The sequence below is a fragment of the Panthera onca genome, chromosome Y (genome assembly GCF_046562875.1).
Source record: "Panthera onca isolate mPanOnc1 chromosome Y, mPanOnc1 haplotype 2, whole genome shotgun sequence".
In the NCBI taxonomy this organism is placed as follows: domain Eukaryota; kingdom Metazoa; phylum Chordata; class Mammalia; order Carnivora; family Felidae; genus Panthera; species Panthera onca.
Genome location: NC_138358.1, coordinates 10,000,575 through 10,018,008, shown reverse-complemented (window position 1 = coordinate 10,018,008; position 17,434 = coordinate 10,000,575).

The window sequence follows — 17,434 nt, the reverse complement described above, 5'->3', positions numbered from 1 at the left end:
GTTCAGTTACTTACAAATAGCTTGATCCTTTCAGGTCTTTCTTTAAATGTGCTTTGGGCAAGGCACAGGCAGCACTTAGTTTAGGGATAATTTTTGTCCAGTACTGACACAAAAATCAAGTATTTTCCAAATGGCATGTAAATTGTGAGGTCTTCCACACTGGCTGTCAGGCATTATTCCTGACTCTGCATGGCAGTGGGTATTGTTCCTCCTCCTGATCTCAGTTTCCTCATACACAAGAGTTTACCCATATTCAATTGAATACTCAAGGCAGGCAATCTGTTGATCTCTGGAGTTCTCTCTGTGAACAACTTTCTCTTCTTTGGTACTCTGCTCTGTGAAATATAGCAGTCTTCCTGAATCAGTGACTACCCCCTCCACAATTCAGGGAAACTGTTGGGCTATGCCAGCTTCCTCCTCTCTAAACCACAGACTCAAATCCCCACCTAGTCAATAAGCTAGGACACTGTAGGAACCATTTCATTTATTTCCCAATATCAGGGATCACTGCTCTTCACTGCCTGATGTCTGATGTTTTGAGAACAGCTTCTTATATATTTTGTCTATGCTTTTAGCTGCCTCCATAAGGAGTATAAATCTAGTTTTTGTTATTACATTTGACTGGAAGTAGAAGTGTTAACACCAATTTACATTTTAGTACTGAGTCTTACTTCTCTGGCTTTGTTCTTTTACCTTTTTATTCTTCTTTGATGATAGATTTAATGTGGACATATGGAGAATGGCCATTGCTAGACATAGGGATAAACTAGGGATGAGCTGGCCGATTGGAAGTATAGTTAAAAAAGAAAAAAAAAAAAAAAGAAAGAATGAGAACATGCAGTCAAATCTTGAAGAAAAGAATTGATGGCGATTGTCAAAGCCATGTGAAATCCCAGCTTCCACTTTAACACCCACAATATGAGAATTCAAACTAATGTCTTCAACTTGGAAACCTTAATCTGCCAGTGAGCTTTACTAATTTCTACCGGTCTTCATAACTCCATAACAAAGGCCAAGGTTTGGAATTTCTCACCTTTGTTTCTCAGAGAGAAAACACACCAAAGTCACCCAGAATTCAGTGCTTGGGTGAAAACTAGACGTCTTAAATGAGTTTTTTTTTTTGTTGTTTTTTTTTTTTTTTTTTTTTCTGCTTTGTTCAAATGATTCTTTAGCAGTGTTTGCCTTGGAAGAGAACAAACTGTGGCACAGAAGAAGACACATTGGACATGGAGTAGGAGTCTAGGGTTGTTGTCTAACACAGTCATAAACAAGTTATGGGGAAGGCACTTGATTTTCCTAGGTCTCAATTTCCTCGCCTGGAAAATGGAATAAGGACTCCCATATGAAGGGCCATTGTGAGATTAAATGAGATGATGCATGTGCCAGTTTTACAGAGCCTAACACTTAATATTACATGTAAGCGTCTGTGTATTATTTCTTCTAGAGGGAGGGATTTGCATTTCTTTTAGTGGAAGGAAAGAGATGAATATACAACTGGACTATCAAATAAGAGGTGGATAGAGGACTGGCTTACTGGTGTACCTCTTTGCACTCATTCAGCCATCCCGGCCCTGGGTTCCCTCCAAATTAAAGAATCAGTGTCAGAAGACCTGAGATCCACCCGTAGGTATCTGACTCCACACAGAATATTAGCCTGTCTTAGCTGTTCAAATGAGGATAATGATGGCTATCATCGGTGGAGCACTTGTTCCGTGTTGTCAGGTGTTGGATTAAGCACCTTGCCAATACTGTCATTTAAACTTTTTGACCCTTTGTTATTATTTCCTTTTTATAAATTAGGCAGCTGACTTTCAGATATGTTAAGTAATTGGTCCAAGATAACACAAACACAAGTGGTGTGGCTGGGATGGGCACCAGCTCTGCTCCTATGCCAACATGCATGCTCTCAGCTATGTTACACTGCCTTCCCATTAGCATGTAAAGGGTTTGGAAAGCTGAGGGCCAACCCTGATAAAGTACCATGGAGTATGTTGGTGTCCTAGCTAAGATCTTTTTCCCTTACCTTACCGGAAACAGTTTCATATTAACTGAAACACTAGTCCCTGCACAAGACAACTTTCTCAAATTTCTCTTAACGCTATACACTGGTCAGAATATAAAAAGCAACGACTTCAGAACTTGAAAGTTAGCAATAGGAGGTGAATGAGGGAAGGGAAGCAAAACGAGAATGACCCTGTGATGGTTTTTATTACGTGTCTACTTGAGTTGGCCGTGGGGTGCCCCAGACTAAACATTTTTTTCTCGGGATATTTGTAGAGTGTTTCTGGGTGAGATTAGCGTTTGATTTGGTGGACTCAGTAAAGCAGACTATCATCGCCAGTGAGTGTGGGCAGCATTCAATGTCCTGAGGTCCTGAAGAGAACACAGGGTAGAAAAAGGAGGAATCCATGCCCCACCGCTTCTTTTCTCAGCCTCAGAAGGTGATCCCGCTTAGAGGCAGAGCAGTGGGTAGGGTTAGGGTTGGTTCTCCGGAAGTGCCTTTGCTCCAACACCCCACAGTGATGTGATTTCCCTGCAGGACTGAAATGAGGCCCCATGTGCGGTTATGGGTCAGGGGTAGCGTTGGAAGAGCGGAGCCAAACATATGGGTGGGCCAGACTGAAACTGTCTCAGGATCTCCTCCTCCATCTCCATCACGGCCATGGAAATGTCATGGAGAGAGTGTGACTTCCACACAGGATTTTCCCCAATGGTAATTGGTCCCAATCCGTTATTTCTTTCAGACGTCCATGCTAGGTCCCTTTAGGGCCAGAGCCCAGGCCAGCGTTAGGGTTAGGTCCTAGCTACCTGCATGTAGATCTCCTGGTTTCCCAATACCATTTGTTGAAGAGACTGTCTTTCCCCCATTGTTTATTCTTGCCTCCTCTGTTATAGGTTAATTTACCACATAAGCATGGGTTTATTTCCTGGCTTTCTATTCTGTCCCATCGATCTATGTGTCTGTGTTTGGGCCACTACCCATACTAATTGCTTTACTTGAAGCTTTGTACTACATCTTGAAATCTGGGATTTTGGTACCTCCAGGTATGGTTTTGTCTTTCAAGATTATTTTCACTCTTCAGGGTCTTTTGCGGTCCCATACATATTTTACTATTAGTTGTTTCAGTTCTGTGAAAAGTGCCTTTGGTATCTGGAAAGGGATTGCATTGAAACTGTAGATAGTTATGAGTAATATGGACGTTTTAATGATATTGATTCTTCCAATCCATGATCATGGGATAGCTTTCCATTTGTTTGTGTCGTCTTCAATTTCATCATTGACTTATGGTTTTCACACTACAGGTCTTTCACTTCTTTGGATAAGTTTAGTCCTAGCTATTTTACTCTCTCTTTTTTTGGTGCGATTAGGAACGGTGTTGTTTTCTTAATTGCTCTTTCTGTGACTTCATTATTATTATATAGAAACCCTACCAATTTCTGTGTATCAATTCTGTATCTGCAACTTTACTGAATTCGTTTATTACTTCTCGTAGTTTTTGGGGGAAAGTTTTAGGGTTTTCCAACATATTCTTATGTCATCTGTAGATAGTGACAGTTCAGCTTCTTTACAAAGGTAGATGACTTTAATTTCTTTTTTCTTATCTGATTCCTGTGGCTAGGACTTCTAGTGTTATATTACACAAGAGTGGCAAAAGTAGACATATTTATCTTGTTCTTGATCTTAGAGGGAAAGCTCTCAGTTTTTCACCATTGAGATGTTAGGTGTGAACTTAATATAAACAATATATAAAATAATATTTTTATGTGTTGAGGCATGCCCGCCCCCCTGACTTTGTTGAGAACTTTTACCATGAATACATGTTAAATTTTGTCATATGCTTTTTCGGCATTTATTGGAATAATCATATGATTTTTACCCTTCGTTTTGTTGAGGTGGGATATTATGTTGATTGATTGGATGAGCCATCTTTGTTTCCCTGGAATTAAAGCCACTTAATCATTTTAGTGTGTTGTTGAGAGGAGTTTGCTAATATTTTATTGAGGGTTTTAAAGTCTATTTGGTTTGATATAGGTGTTGTTACCTGGTTCTGAGGTGTTGTTGTTATTTGATGTTGTTTTTGTTGTCCTTGTTGTTGTTTGCTTTCATTTGCATGGGAAATGTATCTCCATCCCTTCACTTTCAGTCTGTATGTGTCTAGGTCTGAAGTGAGTCTGTGCTAGGCAGCATATGGATGAGGGTTGTTTTTTGTCCATCCTGTTACCCTATGTATTTGGACTGGAGCACTTCAGCCATTTATATTTAAAGTAATTGTTGACCGTTATGTACTGATTGTAATTTTGTTCTTTATTTCCCGGTTGCTTTTGTAGGTCTCTGTTTCTTTTTTTCCGTACTCTCTTTCTTTCTCATAGATGGGTTTGTGTTGTGCTTTACTTGGCTTTCTTTTTCTTTATTTTTCATGTATTTTGTGTTTTGAGTTTGTTATCACAAGGCTAACATATAACATCCCAAGGAAACAGCAGTCTATGTTAATTTGGTGGTCACTTTAATATAAACACATTCGAGAAATTTAAAAAGACTAACCTTTGGGGCAAGTGGGTGGCTCAGTCAGTTAAGTGTGCGATTTCGAGCTCAGGTAATGATCTCACAATACGTGAGTTTGAACCGCATGTTGGACTCTGTGCTGACAGCTCAGAGCCTGGAGCCTGCTTCAGATTCTGTGCCTCCCCTTCTCTCTGTCCTCCCTGTTAACACTCTGTCTCTCTCTCTCAAACATGAAATAAAACATATATTTTTTAGTAAAATAAAATACAAAGAGTACTTTTTTAAGTCCCTCCTCCAAATTTTATGTGTATGTTGTCATATTTTACATCTTTTTTTTTCATAATTCTGTTATATCTAATTATGATTTTCCCCCATTAACATTTCTTGCATTGCTGATTAGTGGTGATAAACTTCTTTATCTTCTGTCTGAGAAACTCTTTATCTCTTTTTTTCAAATCTTAATGATAATCTTTCCAGGTAAAGTTTTCTTGTTCATGGCATTTTCCTTTCAGGCCTTTGAAGATATCATGTCACTCTTTCCCAGCATGCCAACTTTCTGCTGAAATATCAGCTGACAGCTTTAGGTGTTTGTTTGTTGTGATTCGTTTTTCAAATCATAGGTACCTTTTGCTTCTCTCTTACGACTTTTGAAATTCTTTATTAATCTTTAAAGTTTGACGTTGTAATTCTGATGTGTCATAGTGTGGGGCTTCTTGGTTTCATCATGTTTGGAACTCGGTGCTTCTTGTCCTAGATGTCTGTTTTCTTCTCTAGTTTTGGAAAGTCTTCAGTTATCTTTTCTTCAAATAATTTCGGTACCCTTTTTCCTTCTGGTGGAATCCCTATTGTGTGGATTTTTGCTCACTTGATATTTCCAAAGTATCCCTTAACCTATCCTCATTAAAAAAACAATCTTTCTGCTGTTTGTTTTGGGTGCTTTCCCTTAATCTGTCTTCCATATCACTGATATGTCCTTCCGCATGCCATCTTCTACTGTTGATTCCCTCTAGTGTTTTTTTTTTTTTTCAGCTATTGTATTCTTGAACTCTGATTTTGTGTGTGTTTCCTATCTCACAATTAAGGTTCTCATTCAGTTCTTGCCTTTTCTCTGCAGCTCGGCGAGCATCTTGACCATCATTAATTTATATTCTTTATTTAATTGAGGTACAATGCTTACCTCCGTTTCAGCTCTTTTCTGGGTTTTTTATTGTTCTTTCTTTTGGAGCATATTTCCCTGTCTCTCCATTTTGCTTACCTTTCTGCATTTGTTTCTATACATGAGGCAGAGCAGCTGCTTCTCCTACACTTGAAGGAATTGTCTTATATAATATTGTCCCCCTGGATAGACTCTGTGTGCTAGTTGGTGACATTTGCTGGCTGGCTGAAGCCGTGGCTTTAATGGACTGGGGATCCTGGGGCTTTCTACATAGCAGGCGCCCTGTCAGGATAGTTAAAGCTGAAGTGAACGCAGACTGGGGTATCCCAGGATTCTGTATGTTGAGGGTACCCTGGCAGGACAGCCGAAGCTGAAATGATTGCAAGTTGAGGCATGCTGGGGTGCTGTGTATAGGTGCCATGTACAGGGTGGCTAGAACATAAGCAGTCTGGGGATCAGGTTGTCCTTGATCTCTCTATACAGACAGTTCCTGGGCAAGATAGGTGAAGCTAAAGTGGGTATAAGCTGAAGGCATCTGGGGCTGTAAATGCAAAGGATACCTTGCCAATATAGTTGAAGCTGAAGTGGATATAAACTACGGTGTACCAGGACTTTCCACTGAGAGGGTGCCCTGAATGGGCCGTGGGAGCTGAGGTGGGTTACAGTCCAGAAATGGCTCTTTTTATATGCTAGTTCCTCTTTAAAGTGCATTGTTTAAGGGGGAAAAAGCATGTCATGTGTATGTGTGTGTGTGTGTGTGTGTGTGTGTGTGTGTGTGTGTGTGTCCAGTGCAATTGGGGCTGGTGTGTATTGTGTGCCTGGAACTTACTGAGGCAGCAGACCAGCTACAGCAACTGGACCCTGCTCTGGTCTATGCTTTTAAGGTGGATGGAGAATGTGGGACAGCTGGGTGGCTCAGTGGATGGAGTATCTGACTTCAGCTCAGGTCATGATTTCACAGTTCATGAATTTGAGAACCACATTGGGCTTGATGTTGTCAGTGTAGAGCCTTTCCTGAATCTTCTGTCCCCCTCTTTCTGCCCCTGCTCTGCTTGTATTCTCTGCTTCTCAAAAATAAGTAAACATTAAAAAATGTGGATGTAAAATGTAACCCTGCCATTCTCCCGTCTCTATGACCCAAAGAGAACTCCTGTGGCTCCTCTGTCATTGACAGAGTTGTAATGCTCTCTTTTATATGACAGTTGCTCTTTTCAAACTGCAGTGTTGTGTTTTTATTTTCTTTCTTTTTTCTGCCCAAAGACAGAGGAGTCTGTTCCTGGTGCTTCCCCAACTGCCCTTGGCAACGTTAGGGGTGAGTGTTTCCTTTGTTACTGTCTCTCTGTCTTGCTGTTGTCTTTAGATTTTCTATGTTTGGTTAGGCACAATCTGTGCAGTCAGTCCTCAGCTCCTCAGGAGGAATTGTTATATCAATGGTTGCAATCCCCAGGGAGCTGGACAAATTGGAAGTACACCTTCTGGCTGGTTCACCAGAAACGTAGTCAGGGAGTTCAGGCACAAGAGCACCTAGCTCCAGGGGACCCAAAAAAGGTGAGGTTTGGCTACCCATTACTGACAAGATCGCAATTCAAAGGAACTAGTGGAGGTGAAACAAATGGGAAATTTATTCAGAGGCCGACACCAGAAATGCAGCAGACTCACATCAAAGACTCCCTCTTACGTGCTGAAAATACTTCCAGGTTTATGTAAGGAAAATGTGGGACAAAAAGAGGTAGGTATACACAGGTGGTCACTAAGGTCACGTTGGTCATTTTGTTGGGCTTGAGGGTGGAGTCTTATTGGCTCAGGCAGTCCTTATTGCTAGAGTGGTAGATTCAGTTCCCATCAGGTGATACTTTGCTTTCAGGATCCTGAATTAAGAGATAAGCTGAGGGTGGGGTGGGGGCGCATGGGTGGCTCGGCTGATTAAGCTTCCTACTTCAGTTCAGGTCATGATCTCATGGTTCATGTGTTCATGCCCCACATTGGGCTCAGGGCTGACAGCTCAGAGCCTGGAGCCTGTTTCAGATTCTATGTCCCCTGCTATCCCTGCCCATCCCCCACTTGCGCTCTGTCTCCCTCTGTCTCAAAAATAAAGAATCATAAAGAAGGAGAGAAGCTGGAAAGAAAAAGTTAATCAATTGGAAAGTTTAAGGTCAATATGGAGGTAGTTGAAATCTTCTTTCACCCTGGAGGAGTTGAGTTTAAGGCCTTCCTACACAGCCATCTTGAACCGAAACTAGAATAGGGTCCCTCTGAATCCTATTTTGATTGGGAAATGTTTGGGAGAAATCCAAGGCAGGAGACAATAAAAGCAAGGAATCTGCCAGTTCTGTGTACAAGTCGACATAAACACCAGTACCTCCCCTGATTACAAGTGTGGCATGTACACAAAAAGGCATAGAAAAGGCCTTCAGAATGGAAAAAGTAAAAATGAAAACTATCATGATTCTTTTTATTTATTTTTCAATTTGTATTTTGGAAAGAGAGAATGAGCAGAGACGGGGAGAGAAAGAGACAGCGAGAAAGACAGAGAGAGAAGCTTAAGCAGGCAAACGCTTAGCACAGAGCCCCACACGGGGCTCAATCCCCTGACCATGGGACCATGACCTGAGCTGCTGAACCCAGCACTCTGGTAGTCAACTGATGGAGCCATCAAGGTGCCCTGAAAACTGCCGCGACTCTTAAATCATGGGGTTATCAACATGAAAAAAATTCTAAGGGGTATACATCAGGTTTCTAGAACTCAAACATAATTAAATAAGCCCCAGAATACACGGTCAATATATAGAACTCAGTTTTATTTTTATACGTAAGCAATGAACAATTAGAATATGAAATGCTTTTAAAGAACCATTTAATATCACACCAAACATTGAAATATTACATTTAAATCTAACAGCCAAGCACAGGATCTGTATGCTAAAAGCCACAGAAGGCTGATTGGATCAGTCAAGGAATATATAAATAAATGGAGAGATATGCCATATGTATCATTGGAAGCCTTGCTAGTAAGATGTCAATTATCAACTTGATCTAGAGATTCAACATAATCCCAGTCGAAATCCCAGGATTTTTTTGTGGATAACAGCAAGCTGATTCTAAAATGTGTGTGAAAAGACAAAGGAACTAGAATAGCCAAACAGCTCTGAAAAATAACCAAGTTGGAGAACTCATGTTGCACAATTTAAAGACAATTTTAAGCCACGTGTCTTCTCTCTCCTCACCTTCCCATATATTTCTGAACTTCTATCTTTATACTGTTTCAGTCAGGTCCAGCCAGCCAGTGAGTCACTATCGGTATTTTAAAGAGTTACACACGTGATGGAAAATCCCAGAAGCCAAATAAAGGATGGCGAAGCAATCAGGAATTAGAATCATCAGAAAGCTGTTTCCACCCCCAGGGCTAGAGAAACTCAGAACCATAACTAGCAGGAACTGAGAACATGGGAGAAGAGGCTCTTGGAAAGAAGCTAGAATTTGGAGGAGATAAAATCACTGGTAGCAAGTGGAGCGGGAGGGAGAAAAACCTCTGGGCTTATACCTTCCTCCCTTTCTCCCATCAAACATCCATTGGTAAAACCCCTCTGGAAGCCAGTTGGCAAGGAACCAGGAAACACAGTGTGTAGGAGAAGTGCAGGAACTGGATCTGAGGGCAAAAAGACATAATGGCTGAAGTTACATATATGTCCCAGTTAGGGTTCTCCAGAGACTCAGTATCAATAGGAATTGGTTCACAGGATTACGGAGGCTGAGAAGGGCAGACCCAGGAGATCCAGTAGTTTAGTTCCAGGCAGACTCCAAAAGCCTAAGAATCAGGAGAGCTGATGATGTATGTTCCACTCCAAGTCTGAGTCTGAAGTCAGGAGACTTCTGTTTGTCATTGTTGTTAACACTGGTATTATGCTCTGCAATCAAGCCTCTTTAGATTGTTCAAGGTTGATTCTAAAACTTGAAAACTAATAAATGGTTTAAAATTGGGATTATTAAATAATATGCAAACATTAGAATTACTACTCTTTTCCTGGAGTCCTTGGACCTGCTGAATGAGGACATCTCTGGGATCAAGGTGAAATGGGTCCTTTTTCTTTGTGTTCCATCAGTGCTTTAAACCACGCCATGTTTCACTTGGCTCATTCAGACTAAGACCATCTTACGGATATTTTCTCGCTCTCCTTAGTTTTCTAATTGCACTTCTTTGTTTTATTGCACTCTTTCAGTGTTCTCAAATCATGCCACTTATGACATCTTCCTGTTAACCTCTTAGAGGTCACTTATGGACCCTTCTCTTTTCCTGCCTCATTTAGGTGGTGACTCAGTAGGTCTGCTTCATAGCTTCCTTCCTGTGATTTTCCTCTGCTACAGTCCCCGTTTGTTTCCATGGTTTCATGGTAATATGGCTATCTGGGGAGTGAGGGAGCATTGAAAAGCCTGGACTCTAGAGCCAGACGGCCTGGACTTAGTCTTTACTTGTTCCACTTACCAACTGTGTAAGTTGGATGCTGGATGAGTTATTTGGCTTCTTTATAACCCTATTTCCTCCTCTAGAAGATAATAATCATAATTGTATGTACTTTATAAGTTTCTTGTGTGGTTAATATGTAATAATATGTGAAAATAACCCATAACAGTGTCTGGCACAAAAATAAACACTGTTAATGTTGGCTATTATTAAGTATAATTTTTCTTTATTTTTTTCACTCCTTGTTTTGCTGGAGTACACCTTCAGATAACTTCCTAATGAAGAATGAATAGAATCAAATGTTCTGAGTCTTTGCACATCTGAAGATATCTTGAGTCCACTCTCAAATTGAATTGATAATTTTGATAGGTGTACAATTCTAGCTTCTTTTTTAATTTTATTTATTTTTAATTTTTAAATTTACCTCCACATTAGTTAGCATGTAGCGCAACAATGATTTCAGGAGTAGTTTCCTCATGCCCCTTACCCATTTAGCCGATTCCCCCTCCCACAACCCCTCCAGTGATCCTCAGTTTGTTCTCCATATTTATGAGTCTCTTCTGTTTTGCCCCCTCCCTGATTTTATAGTATTTTTGTTTCTCTTCCCTTATGTTCATCTCTTCCACTCATAGAATTCTAGCGTCTATTGGCCAGTTGCCCCTTCCATCGATTATTCCGTGATCACAACATCATTGGAACTACAATATCTGCTCTTTAGAGTGTTTTTGACTCACCATCACTTTCACTTTCTTGTATTTTTCAAAACCATTCAGTACGTCTGGCGTATGCTTAAGGAAAAGGGAATGGAGGTTCACCTTTTGAAGGGCTTAAAAGAGAATTTATGAACATATTTTAGACTGCCACAGCCTGTCTGCTGGCCTCCTATTATTCACTTTCATCCTGCATGGAAAATATCCTCACCCTACCCCAAGAATCCTCCCTCTTAAAGACCCAACCCTTGTAACATCAGCTCAAAGTCCAGGATATTTTTATCCAAATTAGGTCCAGGTGTGAATGAGTCTCCTTGTGTGCACTGGTCCTCGATTCCACTTTCAATCTGAAGACCTATGAATGAAGACCTATGAATTAAGCATACAACCAACACGGGCAGGTGATAACCAGAAAACACACACACACACACACACACACACACACACACACACACACACAGAAAAAACAAACAAACCAACAAAACACAAACATTTCTGTTCCCAAAGAAAGAAAGGAGGTTTTCATGAGTCACTGGTCCATAGCAATTCTGAAGTTCAGCTGGCACAGATAGGCAGTCCTTTCATTGGGTCTTAAGGCCTGGGAATGATTTTCCATGGCTCTAGCTCCTCCGGGGTTCTGGCTTTCAACCTCCAAGTCATTCTTCCCTTCTCATGAAAGGTAGCCTGTGTCTACAGCCTTATGGTTGTCTCGGCCTACTTACTGATTTTAGGAGTTTGTGGGTCCAAAGCCTTCTTTCATTTTACTCTCTGGGATTAAGTAAACTCTTCTCTACCATGGACTTTTTCAAACCTTTATAAGGAAAACCACTCCTAAACTTCAAGTTATGTTGTAACAGAGAGAACCCTGTGCCCCACAGTTTACTCTGCGAGGGTATGCTTATGAGAGAGAACACCAGTATTCTCCAAGACCCTTCTTCATTTAGGACACTTTTCTAGCATCTTTTCCCCAACGTCATCTGCTGAGTGAGGTTGGTAATAATTTCACCTTCAATAAGAGTGACATTATTGATGTTATCTGTGCTAACAAAACATGAAATTGTATTTGAATGGCATTGAGTAAGGGCAAGTAGTATCGGTTAGGGACGTGTTCAGCTGTCACCGAAAGGCGGCCACCAGTGGCATGAACAAAGACAGTTTTACTTACAAAGAGGCTGTAGGCTGTGTCCCATTAAGGCATCAATGTCATCTGCAGCAGGCTGCATGGAATGGCAGAGCTGCCAATTTCTTTATGACCTACTACACAATTTTGGAAAAAAGGGTAGCAGCCATTAATATAATAATACCAATATTTTTACCACTTACCATCTTCAAGATGCATCACATGTGTGAGCATTTCAAGCTCACAGCACATCTGTGAGGTAGAATTGTCGATGTCTTTTGGAGGTCATTCATTTTCTTCTTAAGTCAAAAATTAGCTGTCATATTTCTAGGGCATGTGGCTCCACCAAATCCCCTCCTAGGTTTCCTTTGCTTATCAATGCATCAAGAAAACTCATAGGAATTCTAGAATTTAATACTTGTGAGTCATGGAGAAACCAGTTCTGCCTTACCAAATCACATTAAATACTCATGCCATTCAGTATTCTCTCAGATGAACCGTTGGAAGGTGTTCCTGTATTAGCGTTGTATTTCTGTTGGCAAGAACCTTGCCTCCTAGGAGGTACTGTAACTTTCATATCTATTAGTAATTGCCAATGAAGTAAAAACCAAGAGTTTTCTTTGTCTTCTTGTTGACACGTTATAATGTATACTAAGTTACCTCGTTTCCTTGTTTACTTTCTTCGCATCATATACCAACTGCAATATCATCACGGAACAACGGTGGCCCCGAATGTAGCATCATTAGCTTTGGAAACTTCAGATATGGCCACGGTAACAGTTAGGGTGGACTCCATCCAGTTCTTGGCCACTTTGTCTTGTCTGATTCTCCCCGTTTATCTACCTCCCACCCCACACACCTAGACCCAGCAGCACTGAGAATCTTGTTAGTCAGTGAATCTCCAGCAGATACAGATGCAGACCATTTCTCTGGATAATCTTTATGGTTGACTGTGGCCTGGGTAGCAGGACTGGTTCAGACAGAAACACCTGATTTGGGTGCCATCAAGCAGTATCTGTGCCCTCCCTCAGAAATGGGACAGTATGCATTTCAAACCCTTCAAGTCTCCACTTCTCCCTGCAGACTTCTGTGTTTTGTTGCTTTCATCCACCTACCAAAGCAACCCAAACTTTATGCTAAAGAGAGTGGGCCTCGTGTGTCCTTTGCAGATTGGAATGCTGTTACTAGTTTGGGTTATCTTAACAACAACTGGCAAATTATCTAAAAATGTAGAATTCGGTGTGAATTCAGAATCCGTACCTGTAGTAAGCCTCCATGGTTCCATTGATTAGGGAGAGGTATCAGACCTTATTGTATGAAACCCTGCCTTCGAATGCTACAGCTCTATGGGCTTTCACAGCACTATTTCTAACCTGGTTACCAAAAGTCGTTAAGTCTTTGTGAGTATACATTCAGAGCTTTTTTTAAGATCTGTATCGTAGTCTCCAATTTTTCATTACCTTCCTAACACATTTATTCCCAGAGTTCTCTTTATTTTTGAATCGTTCTGTTGGGCCTTTCACCACACCTGTCAAATAAAAAATTTCCTCAAATTGAATATATGAACATTTAAGAGCAGTCACGTGTTCAGTGCCCAAATATTTTATGTTTTCCGTTAGGAGTTTATTCTGTCTGTGGATGGTGAATAAACAAATGTCTTTTTTTTTCTTTTTTCCCCACATAATGTGCAAGGCAGGATGCTAGGTACCTGTCAAGGGTAATAGGACGTTCAGGAGTGTAAATAAGATTTCTGTCATCAAAAAAAGAAAAAAAAAAGATTATTTGATGAACTAAGATAAGCTAAAAAGCTTAAAGAACTTGATGAACTAAGATAAGCTAAAAAGCTTGATGAACTAAGATAAGCTAAAAAGCTCTACTGACATGATGATAAAGCTCATCTTTAAAGCTTGCTTTGTGTACTGATATTATTCCTTTTTTCTTGAAATCTAAAGAAGCTTTTCTCTTTGGCTCTTAACATGAAATGAAAAGACATTTTCCCCCTATATGTTCTTCTGCCGTTTTTAGGCTGAGCTTTTCCAAAAGGCTTTTATACATTCATTGCTTTTTATCTTCATCCTTTGTCCAAAACAAGCCTTGAGATGGGGAATGAGGGGGACTATTTCTAACCCAAGCTCAGAGGACTTAACTTCTCATAAAACCCATCAATTGATGAGGCATTGAACTCGTGTCATGGTGTTCCTTGTGCAGCCCATGGGCAGGATTCCACTGAAGTAATCGATAGCATCGTGGAGACCCTGTCTCTGGAAGGAACTAACAACAAATAAGGATTTGACCTTATAGGCAGATTTTCCTAGAAATCTAGGAATCAAGAGGGCCAGAAGTGGGATGGTGGGAGAGGGACACTGCAGATGTGCTGAATACCCAGGTTCGCTTGAAGCCAACTGAGCAGAGGAAGGTTCTGTCCTGGAGGAGCTTGGCTCAGCAGGGATCAGCTCCCAATTGTTATGCACTTAGTGAAAATACACTCATGAGAGCCTACATGAAGGATGCCTCCAGAACTCTAAGAGGATTCGTTCCTTTCTTATGTCTTTTTTTATGGAAAGTGTCTTGGCGATGCTTACTTCACCTTTGTGTGTCCACAGTTCTTCCTCCCACTAGTTGTGTTGCCATGAACCTCCTTACATAGCCCTTGCTCCCCTCCTAGACCATGTGTTCCTCATGGGCAGGGCTCACCTTAGCCATCCGTGTGTCATTACTACAGTGCCAGCCATGTGCACAGGACCCTGTACATACTGAATGAATGCAATGTGTTTATGGGGTTTCAGTTCCCAATTTTTACAGAAGAACTAGCTGTCTCACTTCAATTTTATGTGTAACAGCAGCACTCTATACTGGGGATTCTCTCTCACATTCTCTCTTTTTACAAACACCTGCATAATCAACTTTTGATGAACTCTTACCCTTTTGTGATCAGATGAATTGGGTGGAACCTTTGCCATCTAGACCTACTATCTTATTTGCAACCCAACACCACTTCAATTCCCTATCCTACAGTAAATTCTTGCTTAGCAAGAAGCACTATAGTTCAGTGACTAAGAGGGTGGCCCCTGGAGCCAGGGTGCTTGGCATCTAAAATCCTATTTTGCTCTATTTCTAGCAGCAGACCTTTGGACAACTTACTTTTTCTCTTTGTTACTCAGTTTTCTCAGCTGTAAAATCAGGCACAACCTAGCACCTTCACCACAGAGCTCTGAAATGAATTCAGTGAGGTAACAAAGGTAAAACACTTGGAATAATGCATGGAACCCCCTTCACTGCGAGTCAGTAAACACTCGCCTTTATTAGTGATGTAACTACGTTTTTGACAAAGTCGCTGCTTGCTTACTTAAAACCTCCACATTGTCTGTGTTGAATGTACAGAAGAGGTGAACTATGGAAGGCACCATGTCAGAGTCAGGCTTACTTGGTAGAATGAGGTCCAATTCCCTGATGCTGGTGATTGCAAGAGGATACTCAAGGGCACATAGAGGCACAGAGAGGCACAAGGCCCTCGGTACAAACCCATAACAAGATGATCAGAAAGCCATAGGAAAACAGAGGGAACAAACTAATTTTCCTTTAGTTCCCACCATACACCAGTACAGTTCTCTGCAATTCACACACGTTTCCCTCTCAAGCAAACATAACAGGCCTGTGGGAAAGGTATTATTATTCCCATTTAACACGCAACTAGACTACTGCTTAGAAAGTTTAAATAACTTGCCAAATATCACATCTATGTGGCAGAGCTAGGATTTGAACCAGCATCGGTCACATCCCACTGCCTCTGCCAATCTTTAGAAACATCTTTGGAAGAAGTGAAATACGTTAGTCATAATCATGCGCTGAATAACATAGGACCGGGTACTATAGGCCCATGCAATCCCAAGGCGGGAAAAATATTAATTTACGAAGGCTATTTTGCTTACTGTTATATTTCTCAGAGTGCACAGCGTAAGTGTTCACTCTTTGTGAAATGAGTGAGTTTACGAGGGAATGGACAGAAGTGTCAATACCTATGCTCATACGATTACACCGTGTAGTTTGGTTGAGGATCTCGGGACACTCTGCCTTACATCTTAACTCAGCAGAGTAACGGCAACTTTAGAGCTGTCATAGGAGGTGAAAGAGAAAGTTACTTATCATACCACTTGTCCCAAATTACTCGTAGGCCAGTTTAAAAAGCAGCACACAAACATAAGACAGTGAGAGAGAGCCAGGAAAGCTCAGAGAGAGGGAGAGAGAGAATCCCAAGCAGGTTCTACGCTGTCCGCACAAAGCCTGATGCAGAACTGGAGCTCGCAAACCATGAGATCATGACCTGAGTCGAAAGCAATATAGTCACATGCATAACTGACCGAGCCATCCAGGTGCTCTCACCTTTGTTAAGATTGAAATTCCCAGGTTTTTACGTAGATAAATGACAGATCTTACAAACAACAACAAAACAGATTAGAAGGATGGTTCAAAACCAAGGATTGCAAGATTGCAGTAAGGACATAATATGTGGGAGTAATCGGGGTGGGTGGGAGGAAGAAAGGGCCAGGGGCCAGATGGAGGGTCTGTAAATGGAAGCCGACATTCTAGCAAAGGTGGAGACTTGTTACTTCCACTCCTTTACTCCCGAACGTGTTGTCCCCAGCATGTGGTGTCCACTTACCATATGCTTCAGGGCTGGAGGATGGATAAGCTGCCCATTGTAATCAGGAGAAAACATTCCACCCACAGAATTCACTAATTGGCCTGTTCTATAATGTTTACCCTCTTACTGGCATTGCTAAAAGCACCTACTTTCTCTATACCACCATAGAACAGGCGGATTTTCCCTTGTCTGCCTTTGCTCGCTTGCTTGTCAGTTTATTGGTCCACCTGTGGCTTTATTCACCACTCACCGAAAACTGACTGAGGGACTCTGTGTGCCAGGCTCTGTTCTCGAGGTATACCCCTGCCTCCGTAGTGGTGGTGGGTAATTCTTGACCTCTGGGCTTTCAGCTACTACATCAGGTGGGGCTCTCCATCACCTTCTGTTGCTTTTTCATTGTCATTGGGAAGGTGTCTGCCTGTTTCTTCTCTCTAATTATGTACACGGTAGAAATCAGTGCTTTGGGGATATGGATGACTGCAGTGAAAAGACCCCTGGACGTGTCTTTTCCCTTGGGGAATTTGCATATTTGTGCATATTTGTGTCTCAAAATCTAGTTTATCCTAGAGGTAGACATTTTAAACAAAGCAAACACAGTCCAGAAGGGGCTCAAGAAACAAAATCGTTGGATGTGTCCCTGAGCCTGGTAGCAATGCAGGTGGGCTAGAGGCTTACAGATGTGGAGCTAGACTGTTGTTGGAAGACAGCTTCACTGTGCATCTTCAGCCAGGAAGTGGTACAGCTGGAATGAGAATTCTCATAGTGTGATTCCTGGCCTGGTGTTTTCCTGCTGACTCATTGGCCTGGGAGGGCTGAGACCTGTTGGAACTTTGTTGCGTTTTG